Source organism: Colletes latitarsis, chromosome 10 (genome assembly GCF_051014445.1).
Source record: "Colletes latitarsis isolate SP2378_abdomen chromosome 10, iyColLati1, whole genome shotgun sequence".
NCBI lineage: Eukaryota > Metazoa > Arthropoda > Insecta > Hymenoptera > Colletidae > Colletes > Colletes latitarsis.
In genome coordinates this window covers 23,452,188-23,471,504 of record NC_135143.1, presented here as the reverse complement: position 1 = coordinate 23,471,504, position 19,317 = coordinate 23,452,188, and the positions used below count along the sequence as shown (strand labels likewise).

The 19,317-nt window shown below is 39.6% G+C and overlaps 2 protein-coding genes across 2 annotated transcripts in view; both read right to left on the bottom strand.

Annotated features, from left to right (window-relative positions):
• Cad99c (cadherin 99C) overlaps window positions 1-19,317 on the bottom strand; it is a 131,423-nt gene that overhangs the window by 101,771 nt on the left and 10,335 nt on the right. The window lies entirely within an intron of this gene.
• LOC143346869 (tachykinin-like peptides receptor 99D) overlaps window positions 14,087-19,317 on the bottom strand; it is a 127,525-nt gene continuing 122,294 nt past the window's right edge. The window contains exon 8 of the transcript XR_013080523.1: window positions 14,087-14,097. The gene's annotated coding sequence lies outside the window, so the exon portion shown is untranslated. The remainder of the gene's footprint in view (window positions 14,098-19,317) is intronic.

Below are 19,317 nucleotides of genomic sequence, written 5' to 3'. Positions count from 1 at the left end.
GCCTCCATTCGGTGTGAAATATAGCTTGTGATAAATATTCCTACGGAACAGCTTGTAGTTTTATTGTTTCATCGATGAATTTAACACGTTTACGCTACCGTTCGAAAGTTTGGAAACAGTCGAGTATCGTACAATCGTGTCACAGATATTTTGTTAGAATTAAAGTCTTGTATATCGGTACAGTTTATATTGTACATGTATGTCTCTGTTAATTTATTTCTATTACCAATATTTATATTCCAAAAGAAATGTGAAACTTCGAAATTTGAATACCGTAACGAAAGGGCCTGATATAAATAAGTTAATTGTCTCTGGAAGATAGATGAATTGTAAATGAAAGCAGATTAAATCATGAGAAATATTGAATCGTGTTTGAACTGTCATCGAGTTTAGGATCAGTTGCTACAAGTATAATCGAGAAGCAACATTCGTAAATTTCCATTGTAAAATGATGGAGATTACTGTAGAAACTAGTGTCAGATATCATTTCGCATTTATGTAATTTTTACATAAAAATACAATCGGTGAAAGTTAATTGAATGTCTTGAAAATCCTATAACCGCCTACTCCGACTCTCACATCGCTCGTTTGTAACAATATCTGTGAGAAAACAAACTTTCTTCTTGGAGTTTCATTGAAAAAACACAAATTACGTATGGCCTTACGCTGTAATTGAATATCACGTTAGATTCAGAGATTTCGTTTTCACGAAACGCGCTCAAACATTAGCGGTTACGTTAAATGTAATTTACAATCTCCTGAAACGAAATTTGCATGGAATCAGTACTAATTAAGAGCACCGCCCAGAGCTTTTAATTAATATCCTATCTGTTGGGTCTTTCTAGCCGGTCTCACGTAACAATTATGGGAAACAGTGGCATAACTTTCTAATTGTGTTTCGTGCTTTTGCAACTTTTATAATTACTCAGTAATTTCAATCCTATGATAGATACTCAAGTTTATAAAAAATATCCATTACTTAATATAATCCTTCCTCATATTAAACTAATACTTTTCGAGAAAATTATTTTACACTTATTGTTCGTGTAAAATAAATTGCAAAAGAAAAATGAATCGAGTTGTCTTTAAATACCTATAAATTAACAAGGCAATTGAATACAAAACTAAAATTGTTGAAAAAATTAGTATTGTTTGTTTCTACACGCAATTTTGTAGTATTTTACGATTAATGTTTTCATTTATTTAATTTTTAAGATCTGTTTGCTCTGTTAGGTTATTTTGTTACGTCGTCATTTAACGTCCAATTACGCATATATTTCTGACAATTATAGAAGCTAGATCCTGCAGCGATGAAAATCTTCTTTCTACTGCTAAGAGACGCACTTGCCTTGCGGCATGTTAATACTTACCATACGCTGAGGATTAACTCCTAAACGACCATAAGCGTATCAGTATGCTCTTTACGAACTGGCCATAGTCGCCATAAGCATATTAGCTCGCCATGCAGATTATTGACGAATGTTAGTACCAGTATTTGAGATATTCATTTATACTAAGTCGTATCAATGGCTTAGCAATTATTATTGACAAGATTTTGGATTTTGTTCGGTGTCCGAGTCAACGTTAAAGAAAATTTTTAAAACGACTATTCGCTTAACATATTCAAAAATAAATTACTCAATAAGTGGTCTAGGGTAGTATGTTTCACAACTAAATATGGATTAATTTACTCCTCTTCTCAAATATCGACTTCAAATAAATCATCGATTCGGGACTTTGAAAAGCAAATAGATCTCCACTGTGTGCACTGTACGATCTTTCTTTCGGTATCATACTTTGACCAGCCTCGAATCGATGTTCTAGCAGAAGAATCCTAAACAACTACCCCACATTGAAACATTTCAACCGTTTAAAAATTGAGAAATAATTGAATCACCTATGAAAACAGTTCCCAAACTTGTCCTATGTTTCAAACTTTGTTTTTGATCTCGTGATTGGTCAGGATAAACGTTCGTCGAACGAGAACCCGGCGCGTCGTCTTTGGAACGTCCGATCGGGCTCGTGCGCGAATCGCGTGGCGGATCGTACATCTTGTATCCGCGCGAGAACAGTCTCCATTCCGCACACGTGTTAACACGCGCGTGTAGACACAGGGCCCGATCGTCCGATGAGCTCGCCACTGTGAGCCCTGGAGTCGCGTCACGCGCAATTAATTTCACACGAGATCCGCGACCGGGCACATTTGCATGTCCGATTGGCCGTAACGCTGAATTAGAGATGCTATCTTGCCCGTAGCTGAGACCTATTACAATATTAAATGCTTCAGCGGGTTTCAATGCCCTGCACCGGGACATCGGCGAAAAAATACGCGTGCTTCAGATACTAGATTGCGCTTCCCCTCCCTCCCTTCCACCCCTCAGGGGCACCGTAGGCGTACATCTCGGCGTAGCGGACCTTTCAACGCCGAACAGAACACCTTTCACGATAGCGGAACTCCTGCGGGACGTTTACATATATCTGGTGTTTGTTCCGAGACTTTTCTGAACGGCGGATACTATCGCCAGGAATTATCGCGCGACGACCAATGAAATAGTTTCTGCTGCGTGCACGTAGCGGGCGTACAGGTTGTCCCGGTAATTACCGTACGGATCGAAAAGCAGGCGATTCCAAGTGAGAGGAAAATGTGTCGAGAATACGGTTAGATTTACCAAGGGGAATTGAAACTATTTTAAAAAACTCTGTACGGATTAAAAATATTTTCCGTTACGAAAGATTGCAAAATGAAAACTCGAAGGATGGTTAAACGAACTAAAAATATATCAAAATATATTTAGTAGAATTTCAGAGCTCCGACTTTCCTCGTTAATTTTCTACGATTCGTTATGTTCGAGGCAGGGACGGAAAATCATTGCTTTCCACCGTCACATGGCGTGAAATATTGTAACTGCCGGTCTCAATAAATAATTATATTTCCTTGGTCTATTTACGTGTACGTATAAATGCTTTCAATTAGAAAGAGTAATTACTGCCCGTCGAGCTCCATGCGGCATGGTGATTATTATTTAAACAGTCGGTAAAGGCAAATTTACCGAGAATTTGTGTGAATGGTTGCATTTATTAGGTATTATAAATTTCCTGTCGCGAAAACGTGTACCCCGTTACCTTGGATCGCTAATTTCGTAAAGTCAGAAGTGAACGATAGCTAATGTTAATGAAACTCGTTGCGAAGAACAAACATTTTTCGACCTCCGTCGAAATAATAAAAACGACACGGAACGTGGTATTTCAATTTTATAACGAGAAGGCTGAATCCTTGCGTCGACGAAATTCCCTTTCGGGTCGATGAGCTTAAAACTGGCGCGTACGTCCACGGTTTGCTCTTTTAATTATTTTAATTATTATAACATGAAAGAGACCATAAACATTTTGCTGAAATATTCATGCTTGATCCTCTTAACCGTGCCGTGAGTTTTTATGTACGCAAATGGCGATTCGCGCGTAATCTTAATTGTAAATTGCAATCGAATCGGTAATTCCTTCAACGTGATATAGTAATGGATAATGAAAAAGCTCGCGAACGCGTCTAATAGACCTTATTCGGGCGCAGAATGTTTCGTGATACCGAATAGAAAATTGAAACTTTCTGAGCCATTGCATCGGTTCGACAGACTATCGATTCCAGTATTATTTCATGTATTACAATCTACAATCTACTTTCCAAAGGTATGCGTTTAAGGCTTCTTAATCATCCTCGTATGCCCGCATAATCTTCGCAGGTAACGTATTACCGTCAGTTAATTCCCCTTCTTAGCGTAATAATTTCATGGAGATTGTTCGATTACCGATCAATGACTCAAACGGAAATAACATAGCTCTGATCCGGTTCATTCTTTTTCAACGTACAAGGTGAATCACGTAATCGAAATGGATCGTGTACCTCATTACGGTGCAACGATAATCCTGCAAGGTGCAATTGCACATTTTCAATGCAGTTGTTCATCTTTTCGAATAACCGTGGTGAGTTACGCGATACTTTTATTATCTTGCATGCATTAACCATCGACCAATACTCTCTCTACAGTGTTGAACGTCGCTTTATTATTAATAAAATTTTGAATTTTAAATCAACAAAATTTATACCATGTTCCGACGAACAATAATTATTGTCTGTAAGAGTAAAAGTATCTAGAATGTATCCATCGAATATAAAAGTCTGGTATTACGTGAACTTCTATCTTAGATTCTGTACTTATAGATCGTTGCGAATGTATGAGATCACGAAAGATAAATCTCGTTGCATCATTCATTTTTTTCTTCCTCCGTAAGATTTTGTACTTTCAAACTGAACATGAGACTCATCTCTATTCTATGATTCAGGTTGTGCAACAAGAGCCTCATCGCTATTAAACGATCTCAGCTGCAAACTACACAAAGATCGTTCGAACGAATTATAGTACATCAACATCATATTTTCCATTGACGATATTTACTCGAAACATATTTACACGATACACAATGGAAATATCAATAATGAAATTCACTTTCAATTATTTATATTTACTTACAATATCGTTACAAATAACCTAAATGTATACACTGTGTTAGTATATAAAAAAAGAGAAATTAATTATCGATATCGTTAAAAAAAGTAAAAATAACCGTCGTGTCTGAAAAGCATTTCCATATTTATAAAACATGCCGTCACACGATGATCGCGTACGTATTGTGCAATTTGTTAAACAAGTTTTACTCTCATTTCCATAGTTATGAGAATATACAGGTAGTTACTCGACCGTACCGTGTAACTTAATTCTAAATAAAGTCTGATTTACAGATAGAATTCCTGTTCTTGTTTATTACGCTTACGAAGCTTTCTGATATTAACATAACGAGTTCCTAAAAATACCGTCGGTTCCCCGCAAACATTATGGAAAGTTGGAACGACGCGCGAATCGGCTGGCAGCCCTCGTCTTCTTATCATAAAACGCGTCGACGTAAAATGAATCACGGCGCGTTGAAGTCCCTTGACAAAACGATTTATCGCGGTTGCGCTTCGAGCCTTCTGTGCAAAATGCAAATTCACGACTATAAAAGTACCAGGGGCCGTGCTGTAATTGCTACGTAAGCGGTGACGATGCAACGCCGTTGCAGGTGGCAGATCGCGGAGATTCCTGCGACGCGAAGCGGCTTCCTCGTTTAAACGGCGTCGACACAGTTGTCGCGTATAATAAATCCAGGGAAATCTCTTGTCCGCGGTTTATGCGATCGTATATCAGCCGCGCCTACTTAACGTGCGAAACCCATGATGTCCCGTGTCGTGTTTACTTTCGCCCCGAGGATTTACCTGCGTTCGACTTCTGCATTTTATTTCGAACATCTCAAATAAAATCCGCCGTGTACGCCGCATTAATTCGTTTCCCGCTTTAAGGGAAAGTTACTAGCGTCGGCTTCCCTTTGGAGGCCCGCTCGAATTCGAAACGATCGCAGTTGTCGCGCGCTAGCTACTTTCCCTTCGAACGGGAAACGAATTAATTCGTTGCAAATGCATTTTGTAACGCACGGTGTTTCAGGTACGTACAAACGATGAGAAAAGTATATATGGATGTGTGCTCTGGGTAATCTTGGTCCCAAATTATAACCATCTTTGTTTCTTCCCTCGAGTTCGAAGTTAGCAATCTCCATAGTTAAAATTGATCGCAGAAAAACTGTTACGAAATCGAACAGACTTTCAACGAGATTTCAGACACTTCGAACGTGTTCTTTTTCACGAATCGGTAGCGATAAATATTGAAATTAATTCGCGTAAATGCATCCGCTGGCATGGTTATAACGTGTTAAAGCTACTTTATCGATGCTGAAAGAGCAATTTCGTGATTTCGTCGTGAAACTCAATTAAAATAATAAACGGTCCGTGGACGCTCGATGTTTACTGGAGTTTTGCCCGTAGATTTTATCGACTGTCCTTCTCGCTAAAGGAACCAGCATGAAAGATGGCGGAGTAAACTCGCGGATAAACATCCGTTAATTCTCTCCGCGTATTCATGGCAAGTCAGATCTGGCCCGCGGGCCGCAGTTTGCCAATTCCTGTTCTAGATAATACCTCCGGATGGCTGACTGCTTAACTTCTTCCTTGCAAGTTTTATTAAGCAATCGACTTCGTGTAGGAGCCAACTACGACGAGCATAAATTGCGTCTCGCTTAAGGGTACTTGACAAACTAAAGAGTCCTTCAGAAAGAACTTATCGCGTTTGTCGAGAAATCACCTGTTTCTTCTTCGACGTCAAACTATTCTTGAATTAATGGGAATTGATGTTTCCGGTTAATTTGTTTGAGTTTAAGTTAACGATCGACTGTAATAAGTTTCTGAGTAAACTGACTGTCACGCCAGTTTTCCAAATTATAGCGTAACAAATAGAATAATTAAATAATTGATGGTGTACTTGTTTTGTCAGTTCAGTGACAACCATGGCACTCAACGTGTTAAATAAGCTATTGTTTAGTATTTAATAAATTCTAAAATGAAATATCGTTGGATGGGGAACACCTTCATCTTGCTCGACCGAAAAAGTAAGTCATCGCGGAACGTGCTTATTGCTTTACGCGCATAAACAATGACATCCTCGGACACCCTAACGCCTATCGTGTAATCTCGCTGCCATCCGTCGTGTTTCGCTCCATGGCACAATAGCACACATCCGCGTGGTCCTCGAACGCTGAAATAATGGCATTGTCCATGCGCGGGAACTGTAATAGCGACCTTCGTGCGATGCGCGCGCATGCAAATAGCCATTTCGCATAATCGGAGTGCGACACCCACGCGAAGAGCCGAAGAACGGGAAGAGGTTCGCGACGAGGATCATCGCGAGGTTTCGACGATACAATCAGATTTGCAATTCACCGTTGAGAAAGTAATCGTCGTCGTAAATTGGCCATTTCGTTTGCGGCCAATTTGTAATACTTTTGTCCGCGTTAATGCGAATTCGTACTATCCGTCGAGATACTGTTCAAAAGGACCGCCAAACGGTAAAAGAATATCTCTAAATGCGAGTTAAAGTTACCGAACTCGTAAATATTATTTATCAGCAATTTATACGAGTATACGAATATTCTAATTAAAAGAAAAACCGTATTTTAAAAGTAATACTAGTTACTTTTTCGAAATAAGAAACCGATACCTTCCTAATAAAATAACAAATAGGTTCCAGGTAAAGCTTCTTTCGAACAAACTGGAGACAAATATTGATTCTTGTTTTGCGTGGCAGCTCTTGGAATTCCCTGGCTGGGAGCCTATAACCTCCTGATCCGAAGATCACGAACGTGTTTCTAAGGCGATGCCACCTCCAAAGGGTTATGACTCAGAACGACCAGCCTTCTCGACTTTTCGAATTACAGAAGATCAAGTGCTCAATGAATCTTCTTGACTCCGAGAAAGGATTTCTCTTAGATCTTTCTTTCCGAATAGTCTATATTATTTACACGAATAAAGATATCCACGATACTATGCGTACAACATGGTGAAAGACCCTAAGAATCCTGCTTAAGCGACGCCATCTCGATTTCAAATACATTTCATTCTAAATGGAGTTCATTTTCACTAAGCAACTCGTACAGTAATGAAACCACAGAATTGGTCAAGTTCACGAAGAGACCCATGTTGATATAAATCGATCGCACCTTTCTCTAACATGAAATTAAGTTCACAGACTCGAAACGCGTATGGACGAAGGCCTTGGAGAAATCTTTGAGCGTATTGCCAGTTAATAATGGTGGACAGAGCGAATCGAGCATGATCTCGTCTCCGAAGATCGCCGATTCTCCTTTTGTACGAACGGAATCTTCTATTCCTGTCCGCGACAATCGTGTCTCGCGTCGTTCCCGTGTCATGAGGCAATGTGTCGAATTAACGCGTACCCGTGCGAATGTCGGAACATTCTCATAACCGGGTTCAGTTGCCAGCAGAGATACCCAATTAACTCGCAGCCCTGTTTCACACCGAAATGGTTACTTATTTTTTTTTTTTGCGAGGATGCGTTATATAAATCACGTTCGTGAGATCGACCGGGCGGTTCCGCTGCTTGATTACACGGGGGTTCTTGTGTCGAGATAATTAAAACGCGGATTAAACGCCGTGGCATTCGACTTTGCGAAACGCATCGGTTAAATTTCTCTCCGGTAGAGAGATCGACCAACCTTAAACCCTATTTTATGCCCGTCGTACGATTTCTCGCGAATTCGACGTTTCCCTTAATTAACGAGGGCCCCCTGCAACATCGCATTAACGGTTTCCGTGGTTAATATCGATCAATTATAGTTATCGAGCTCCAATTATTTCTATCAATTCCAATTTCCTGCATAGTGGAACGTTCATCGATCTGGATACGACGACGCCGTAGCTTCCCGAATGTTATCGATCTTCGATATTGCGGTGAAACTTTGCAACGAGACGTTGCCTGTGATTTCGTTCATCGAACGAGTCTGTATGTAGAATGAAATTAATTTCTGTCAATTGGGTAATGCGCCGTGCAAGAAGAACTTTGTTAGGCTAATAAGGCTATTACATTATGATAATAAGACCTATAAAATAGAGATCCGTTTAGATTTATTCAGAACAATGAGAGTAAGTGTCTTACGAGGCGCGTCATGAACGTTTAAAGCTTGGTGTACAACTACGAAACACCTCGGAGAATCCGTTGGTTCTCATGCTACACGGAGTAGTATGTCACAGATAGAGCAGATAAGTCGAGATTATTTCATTTAATTTTGCATCGCCTTCAAGACTATATTACATGCAATTTAACTGTTGCAAAACCGAATATACACAGAAGAAGAATTTTAACAGTTTCCTAAGTTTCAGATTTATTTATTTCCCTATAATGTTATCATTATCCATTGATTAATCAGAACGATAGAACGAAAAAAATAGTATGAAGAAATCACATTCTCGATTATTGCAGCGCGATTCTTGCTGATATCGTCGATTCTAAAGAATTCAAATCAAAGGTGGAATTCGTAATAGCATTCAGTAGGTTATATATTGTGATAACAACGATGGCATAATCGAGTGCATTTTACCGATTTTTTAAACGTAGCGAAATAAGGACGATGCACTCCAATGAATTCACGCGAAGTCAGCTATCGCGGAGCTGACGCAATCGACAGGGAATCGGTTTATGCAATAGAAAAATTAACTTAATAAGCGATATTCATGAAAAGAGAAAGGAATTCGATTGTCAAGAAAATTACCAAACGCTCATCATAACGCTGACTCGCTTGAAATACCCAACGTTCTGTGACATCGTACGATGACGAATTAGTACCTCGATTATTACGTCAACACAGATCTGGGTACAATATGTCAAACAGTAAACAAACATTTTATTTATTTCAATTTACTTTCGTTCGATGATGCAACTAATTATGTAATCACAGTGATACATTCCTAAAAATATAAGCGAGGATAGACACGATTACATTAAAGAAGCAGTATTTTAAAGCAGATAGTAACTCCAAATTCACGAGTTCATTTATATTTTCGTAAACTTGTATATAAGACACGAATTATGTCTACCAAAGGTGTCGAAAGCTTTAAAATTTTAGTTCGAAATTACTTTTCGATTCGCATTAATAATTATTTCCACGGTTATTTGCATCCAAATGCAAGAACGTCGAGAGACAGATTTTAGTAGAAATAGGTATGCATAAAACTACAGTAGAAATGGTATTAAAAGGTTTGACCTTCCAGGTTATAGCGAGGTTTAATGGAATGTATCAGAAATCTGAAAAGCATCCACTACCTGGCGTATCTACTTGACATTTATCACGAGTCGCTTGAAAGGAATTCACGTTCACTTGGCGGTATTGACATCATCGCTCCTACAATAAACCATTCGAAACGAACGTGTACGATGGAAGATGATCCGACCCGATACCCGAAAGCTAATTTCCAAAGTAATTCGGACGATGAATGCGTTGATCTATAAGAAAGATACTGCCTCGCTGTTCCCAGGATATCCGCTGATCCTCGTTGCCGAGAGCTATCGTTAAGACAAGCATACTTAGCGGAAGTAATATAGTAATGTCATAGGAAATGTTGGGAACGAAGACCGAACGCCCTTGAGTATAGGGTATCAGCAGTTCCACCGTTTCAACAATACAGACTTCCATCTCGAAAGCCTAACGATTTTTGAAAAATTATAATAAACACACGTTCGGTTGTAAAACCGTAGACCAAGTTAGATTTGTAGTAATTTTATTTTGTATAGAAATTTTATTTCAAGTTTTCCTTACGTTTGTAAGTTTTTCCTAACAAGAGTATCGCTTAACGGATCGTTTCGATGCGTCTCGAGTAGCTCGCTATATTTCTTCCATCAACTATACCGTGCACGTACAGTGACTCACGAAAGTATTCGAATGCGATTAAACGCTGTACCGAACAAGATGATTAAACACGATTAGACAGTGTAACGAACGACACGCTCTAAGATAATCCATTAAACTACTTGGATTTATGTTAATCGTAAATATATTTATAATATACAAGGTTACTTAATCGATAATTTAATTTTATCCACCCGATACAAATTTAAGGTTCTGGTCGTTCGATTAAAATTTCACGTTCACGTTGATAAAACTTATATTTCGAAAATTACCTTAATTCATCGAACGCTTATTACATTTTACGCGCGAGAAAATATTATACTCCGTCCTTTCCATGCATTTATAGTGTACGCGAATGTGAAAAGCATACGCTAAACGTACGGCAAGAGCATAAGCATTTACGAAGAACGAAATTTAGTATTATTACATTTATTTATGAAATATATTCCGCATACATGTTTCATACGTTTCCTGTATCGGCGAACGCCAGAAATGCATAAAATCGATACTCCGGTCGGTGATCGTCAAATTTAAAAGGCACACGAGTCGCCGTGTAAATCTCATGATTTTCAGCGAGCTATACTTAACGATTATCGATCTAAAAAATTAGATTCCCTTTCGCTAAAAAAGTTTTGAGACAACGAAAAACTTGCTTCGAACGAAAGATGATAACGCTCGTTAAACAACAATATTTCAACAGCAGTCGTTTGTTTCTGCTTATCGAACGATCTTCGTAAAGTATTTGCTCGGTACGTTTTTATCGTAGGCCGCGTCTGACTAATTATCGTCTCTAATTGCGAGCGCCCTTATATTTTCCCGTGCCACTATACTTAGATAGACAACTGGAAAGCCGAGGTTTTATTTTTTTAACATCTGGGCGGCCATAAAGCGCCGATGTGGCACGCACTCCCCGACAATCGGGCAGGTAATTACAAGTGCGCTTACAGGCATTCGATCGTAAAGGGCGTTCCTGCATAACAATGTTTCCATCTTCGTTTTGAAAGGCCAACGTTCGATACACTGTTGCGCCTGTTATAATTACAACGCGAACGTCTCGAGAGCTCCCCTTAGGCCTAGCGATATTCCAAGAATAGTAACGCACCGCAATTAACCATAGAACGCACACGCGTACGTGTAGTGGGAATAATTGAAATTTTACGTGAGACTTTTTTTTCATTACTGGCAGGCATTAAAAGTTCCCTATAAGAAGTCTCGCCGAGAGGATAATGGGCAGACAGTGCTCTCGCGAAAAGAGCAACCGTGAATCGAAAGGAAAGCGAAATTAATGATGGCCAACTGTCATTTGCACGATCCGTCTTAACGAGACATTTTAATTGCCCGGTTCGAGTCAAGAGCAAGCATGGACGGTTGCGTAAGGCGAAATCAATTAACTGTAATGAGAAATCGGGTGGATGTTCGTTAAATGGGCAATGATTGATGGCGTACACTAATTTAAATTCGAATCTCGACGAGTCGTCCAATAAACCGTACCTCTTTGTTTCTGTTGGCCCACTAGGGAATCCAACAGGGAGGCAACATAATGTCTCTTAAACTTGTTCTCGTTTCTACCGAACGCCCTGAACTTTAATAAGTAACGTTATACATACTGCTTTCAGATAACGACCGTACAACCATGCAAATTACTGATACGATAACTACTTATTAGCGAATTATAAAACGTATCGATTGTTCTACTGGTTATACAATACGAATATAAATGTTCGACGATATAAATTACGAGCTGTTCAATTTCGTAAAAGATCAATTTTCAATTTAAAGATCTAGAATAACTTGTGACGTTGAATACATCACTTGATCCATGCTCTGACTCTAGAAACATTTTTGTCTATTTTGAGTACCGAAGCAAAATTTATATCACGAAGGACACCAACAATCGAAATCGACTAAATCAGGCATCAACAATTTAAATAGAATCGTCTTTTCCTAACTGTATATCTAACCGTGCTCGCGAGACTATCAACTTTGTATTAACATAAATATACAAGACTAATTCCAACAGGCCTGGAGCTAACGCAAAATGAGGTGACGAGAGTATAAGTATACCATAACAGCGCGAAGGCAATTCACGCCAAAGGAACTCATTCTCATGCTCGCTTCCATCTTTGAGACTTCACGCAATAATTGCTATTTGATATTTATAAGATACACGAGACGCACAATTTTTTCCTTCGTACGATGACTGGACATTTAGATGGCTGTGGTTTGAAATATGAGTCTGATAATGAACGAGGAACTGTTGGCGAGGAACTCTTGGGAAGCCACACCGTGTAACCCCCTTTTGCGCGAAGCACTTTAACTATATTCATAAAGAACATACTTAATACTCGTGTAAAAATGTTAAAGCCAGTAAACGTACGGTAATTCTCGCTTTCGAGTAACAATTTTTAACGAGATTCAAGTATCCCTCTTTGTACTGTTTATGTTCGCGCGGTACGAGCCACTCGTCGACTTCTCATCGCGCGTCATACTGTATTTTATCCAATAAGGAAAATTCAAGCTCTTATGTTTTGCATTATCATTATTGCTAATTGATTTTCGTGAAATTCTTTCGATAAAGATTAGTTCGAACACAATCTTATTCGTATTATTTTTTACTAAACATAAAAGAAATCAAGAAGTCTACGATTTTTAATTATCGAAATACTTGTCGAAAGAAGCTATTTCTTTGTCAACAATTAGGAAAAATTTTCTTTCAAATTAGCTACGAACTCGTCCACGGTAAATTTTCGCGATTTACTTGAAACAAAAATTAAAAATTAAATTAGTGACAACGAACGGCAAATTTGGCTTCGATTAAATCAGGGGGGCTTTGGTGTCGGAAAAATGCGTGACAGTTCCCAAGTCGAAGGGACGAAAGATCTATAAAAATGGACTGTCACGCGTGAGAACCGTAGAGGTAATTCCCTTCAGATCATCGTACGCGTCGCCCTAGCTGACTTTTTCACGGAGGAATTTTGACCCAGCATCTACTTCACGCATTTTTGCCTTCACCTTCCTCTTTCTCCACGCCCAGCTATCTAGCCCCTTCCTTCTTATACTTCGTCGTGTCCTGCACCTGGCTACCTGCTCCACGACCTGCGCCTCAGTGGGTACGGTCAGTAACCAGCGGAGCAGTTAAAAGCGCCGCGCCTTTAAAAAGGAGAAATAAATTGGTGTCTTGCTCTGGAAAACATTCCGCATTCACAAACTAGTTTAGAAACGTACGCGCGTACTCAAATTCACGAGCTCCGTTTTCAGTTCGAGTGGGTACAGTCACGGTTTCTATCCAAAAACATACATTTCGCTTTGTAATAACAGAATCAGGACCGCTGACAATTCTTACAACGAACTACCATGGAACGAGTAGTCGAAAATTGTGCCTGTATTTTGTTATTTGCGAATAAATTTTCACAACTCTGCAGTCTCTGTTACGATATGGAGGCTACCATCTTTGAAAATAAATCACATAAATAGTATTAATTTCATGCTGTGAGGAAAGTCTCGAGTTCTGGCACCAATCAACATGCTTCTCATTCTGATTGAGATTTTCATCGATACTCAGCGAGTAGTACTTCTGTTGCCATTCAGGCGGCGCACGTGGTTTATTCTTGAAGATGGCCGCTTCCTGTTCTTCGCGGAGCCTCTTTGGACTCGGAAACCCTGTACGGAATTCAGCGTGCAGGGATCAATGGTCTTAAAGTCTCGAGCCCTCGAGGCTTTAAGGCTCGTTTAAGGCTTATTTAAGGTTCTCTTTTATAACTCTATTTATAGAAGTACTCAATCGATTGGTGCACCATGCGCAGCAAACGCCTATAGACGTTCCTCGAATAAGCTTAATAAACACGATAGCGCAGCAGGCGCTAAACGTTTAGATTTTAGCACTAAAAGAGTTAATAACCGTTAATATTGATAGCCTTGTATCATTTAATTATTTCTCGGGTCGTTTCTACGTTTTATTAGCGTAAAAACTTTCGCCGCTACCGTCCGTACCCCTAAGTGTTCGAGGATAGCAGAAATTAAGATCGTACGCTGCTTATAAATTGTTTCTATCGGCAGATGCAGCAACGGCTGCGTCTAAAGATAGTCAAAGTTAACTGAAGAAGTCTTAAACTTGTCAAATATATTAGAGAAAAGCACATAACCCAAGGAAAAGAATACATATAATAATGGTTTCTGTTCCCCATAGTAATGAATTCTTCCGCACGATCTTACGCGATACAAAGCAGCACAATAGTGGACGGTATTTCACGTTTCAGACCAAGGTTTGCATTAAATTCGACGTAAGCCTGGTTTTCTAAACATTCTCACGTTTCTCGTGTCAATAGACGGTAGATTTTCTTTAGCGAAATACCTGCCGTGTATTCACCGTTCTACGCGTATTATTCGGTATGCGGGTATTGTTTGGTCCTTTTTCACAGATCACGAATCGCTTTTATTTCGGAACACTTTAGAAATAGCCTGTCTACTAATTGACTTTTCTACTACGTAAATTCCACAAAGGGTTTTGTTCTTAAATTTTGTCGATTCCCGCATGGCGTACGTATTGAAACAGGGTAGATAGATAACATGGAAAATCCATAACAACAGACGCCCTCAAAAAATGGCATACGCGTCCTTTTTGTTTCTACCCCGTCGCAAACCTGCTTGCATCTGACAGTAGAGTCACTGCACGTCGTCTTCATCCGTGCAGGGTTCGTGAAAGAGCTTCGATAGCTATCGAAGCACACGTTTCTCTTTACAAGACGGATCATATTTGCGTTTAACTATACATATAATTTCGGATCGCGTACGAGCGGCAGCACACGCTATTGAACGAGCAAACACGTGATGCCTTTATTCGAGTAACAGGAGTCCTACATCGAGCAAGCAGTATGTTTACACGATGCAATGAAATACTATACTCTTTTGCGTCGCGTTTTATACCTTACGTAATTTAATTTGTACGTTACAAGCATGCAATATTTTCAGAAGGATATTTTCTATTGGAAGGCTTCTATGAGCGCATTCGATCAACGAAAGTGATATTGAATGCTTGGCGTGTAATAATTATATGTATAGTGATCCATAGACTTCCTCGATGCTTCAATGATGAATTGTACCTGGTTAATACCGTATCAGTTTCAGAAGCCTTACTTTAAACAGATTTTGCTTCGAATTTGTGCATAGACTTTACATGTAACATTTAAAATAATAAAGTTATTTTAAGAACATCGGTTAATTTCGTTCAAAATAATATCGTGATTATTTGTTAAACGAATCTGATTTCCCGATTACACGTATCTTTATGGGTCTGGTTGTTAAAAAGTATAATTCAGCGATAACTCTCGATAACCCAGTGATAACTTGCATCCAGAAAATTAACCTTTTAATTTAATTGGGAAGATTAAACTGATAAAATATATACATCAACGCGCATTTACATAACTATGTACAATACCGCTTGGCAATTATTCAAATGATAAGAGATCAACGGCAAATTTGCTCAAGCAGACGCAGAGCGGAGATTTACTCGGATTAATTGAGCTCCGGTGAACATATAAATTATTCTCCTGTATAATAAACGAAATTACACAAAATTAAATACTCGGAATGGACTTTTACCAAAATTTATATTCTGAAAAATTACCAAGTTTCTATTCGCTGATTCTGAGCAGATACATCGGTTTACGTTAACGATACAGATGCGCACGATAAGGAAAGTTAATGTTTTGTAAACTTCGTATTTCTACGAATTTAAAATCTTATCGCATACCTTTTCTTTTTTCAATTGTTAATGTGGTACAAGGTACTTAAAACTAAATTAAGCCAAAATGAATTAAAAATGATCTACAAAAAACGTGCGATCGGTTGTGTTTGCTGATTATGACTAATTGCGAATATACCCCCATATTTATATTTTATTCTGATCCGGAGAACGCCGTGAAATGATCGCAAGAAAAAGTAGTAGCGGATCAAGAAGAGACACGCTCGGAACTACTCTGATCCCCTTGGGAATGCATGTTTTACGGCCTCTCAACATCCATTTCCTGAAAGGAAGCACGCTGACGTTAGAAAGTAAGTCGGAGAAACGTGTATAACCATAGAGCAAGAGACAATTTTAACGGACTTCCTTTCTTGCGCACCGAACGATCGCGTCCCTGTGAAAACTGTAGCGACGACAGGATCGTGACGACGATCGAGGGACTCGCGTGGCGTTCCAAGGGCCCATCGATCTGCACGAGGTAATTTTCCGCGATGTGCGAAAGGATCGTCTCCATATACATCTCATAGACTTTCAAATCATCGCCGTTGAACGAGAGATGCACGACCGATGGCACTTCCCGACTTCCAGCAGCGATATTAGCCATTGGGAATTTATTACGACGACCGGTCGTTTCTGCTTCGTTGTTCGAAACATGCATCAATTGCAAATCCTGTCGTTCGATATACAACACAGTTTCTGGCGTTGACAAACTCGCTGGGCCAATACGCAAACATAGAACGTAGCATAGGAAAAGATACAGAGTAAGTTTACAAATTTAAATGTAATTTCTGTGACTTGAAAACTCGTAGAAAAGCTCCTGCTTGTGTCAAGGCCGAATTAAAAATTACATTTTGATATCGTTAGATGCAAAAATCGCTTAAAGGCCACAATAGATTGCATTAAAATTTTTAGAACAGAATCGAAATCGCGGATCTTTGTTCGCCATGAGCTCGTTTTATTCTACTGTGCAACGTTCGGCTGCACCCATAGCCTAATACAGGCATGGGCAACCTTTTTTGAATGGCGGACCATAAAAGATTTTGTCCATCCTGTTACGTGCAACGCCGAATTTAGATAACTGTACTGTATTGTTTGAAAAGTTATTTTAAACGTATCTTAATAATAACCATTAAAGTTGCGAGTAAATGTTCATATTTAAATCCTAAATTCAATCGTCACAATCGGTTTTGAACTCTCGTTTATTACATATAAAATAATTTGACCCCGCAGAGATAAAAAATGGCGCGGATCTAGTATCCCGCGAGCTCGTGGCTGCCCGACGCGAAAAATCGTTAGATAGATATCGGAATTCGACGCTGAAAATGATTTCCGGGCGAAGCGTCTTTCCCAACGTCACGTAACAGCGATTTGTCTTCGTAGCGAAGAAATTAACGCTGTTCTAATCCTTTCCCCGTCGAGCTTATACCTGTTGCTCGCGCTCTATAAGAACTAGCCAACTGCGTTGGCCTGAACAGGTGGGGTGCAGAGGTCAAACGTAACGTCGAAACTCGCGGCACACGTGGTACCGAGTTACGAGAAACTGGTCGTAAATCGAGGTGAACCGAGGTGCTTCGCCGTGGGCGCCAATATAACGGTGACGGTCAGGTCGCTTGTGGCCTCCTTTCTGCATCGACGTCCCTTCTTCCTCGCTCCTCCTTTCGACTCGGCACCTCTTCTTCGACTTCGGTGATTCGTGTAACTGTACACCCGTTCGTATAACCACCTTCTTTCCATACGATCGAACGCGCGTGCGCGTGTATTCGGTTTATAGCGGTCACCACAGCCGCGAAAAATCTGGCTAGATCCTCTTCGGAGATACCCGGCACACACGTTTACAGGCAAAAAATTTTAAACCAAGCTACACGCGTTCTCAACGTAATTGTGCAGTTTGATTAATTTTGAATCAATTATTCTTATTAACCCATCTCGAAATTTTTAAAATTATGTATTTCCTTATTGAAGTACCGCTTTGGATCCCCGTTATTTGAACAATTCTACGCTAACTTACGTAGAAAGCAATTACAGTAAGATTCCGATTATCCAGCATACTCGGGACTGAGGAAATGCCGGATAATTGGACTATACCTAGATATGAAATGAATTGAGCCATTTTTATGGGAGTTTTCTCACTTTACGGGGTTAAGGAACAACTTTTCGAACATTCTTAGAATTTCTAAATATTCTTCAACAAAATACGCGTTGATTGCACTTTGATACATTAAAATCCCCCAGTCTGTTCAGGAGTATAAATAAAATAGATTTGTAAATGCGTAGCGTTTATATTTGAATTATTCTCGTTCGTTCATTAAGCATATTTACTCCATTAGCGAGTACCGTACACGCCTAAAGGTCTTAAGCGTCGCTTTTCCATCGCCCTGTACGCTCAAACAATGGCCAATTTTTACGCTAAACCTTGTGGCGCGAGAGGGTATCGCGTCTCGCCGTCTTCCCGTCGCTAATTAGCGTTGATGAGAAGGTGATGCGCAATCTGAGCAGAGCATGCTCCAGCGTTAAATCGCGTCAAGTAAAACAACGGCTGAATTCCGCGTTGCATGTGTCACGACTCGCGCCGTCGCGATCTCGAGATTCAAGAGAAATCGTGAGTGATCCATTAAATATTTCCTTGCCGGCGATAATGGACCGGAAACGCACGTTCCCGCGGATCTGGATGGTCATCGCGTGTCGCGTGAATCGCTTCCTAGAAACTCCGCTGAGAAATGTGCGATTCCATTTCCGTGAAATAAAGAAACCAATCTCAACATCCATTCCCGTGTCGTAAAATTCTATAAAATGTTGCAAAACAATGAATCACGACGGTATGAAGTATCGTGTCGATCGATGTTGAAATCGTAACTGAATACTGATCGAGTGAAACGAGTATAAACGTTATTGAACTAAATACGCGAACCAGATGGTTGGAAGACACGTTATTATGAAACTTATTATGGATTCGATCACCATTCATTATTATGGTCAGCACCTTTCGGTATTTTACAACTTATAAGCAGTCATGCTGTATATTCGTAACGATATGCGGTTTCAGAAGTCTAATATGAGTCAAACTACTGTTTTCTTTTTTGCACAACCTGGTAGAAGGTGATTACACGTGAAAAAATAAATAGAAACATAAAATAATATTTTTTCGTTCGAAGGTTTTTGAGAAAATCGACGAATACGAGTTAGACTTCGGCAGAAGTAGAAACAGTGATTAATGAGCAGAGCGAGGCAAGTCGTAT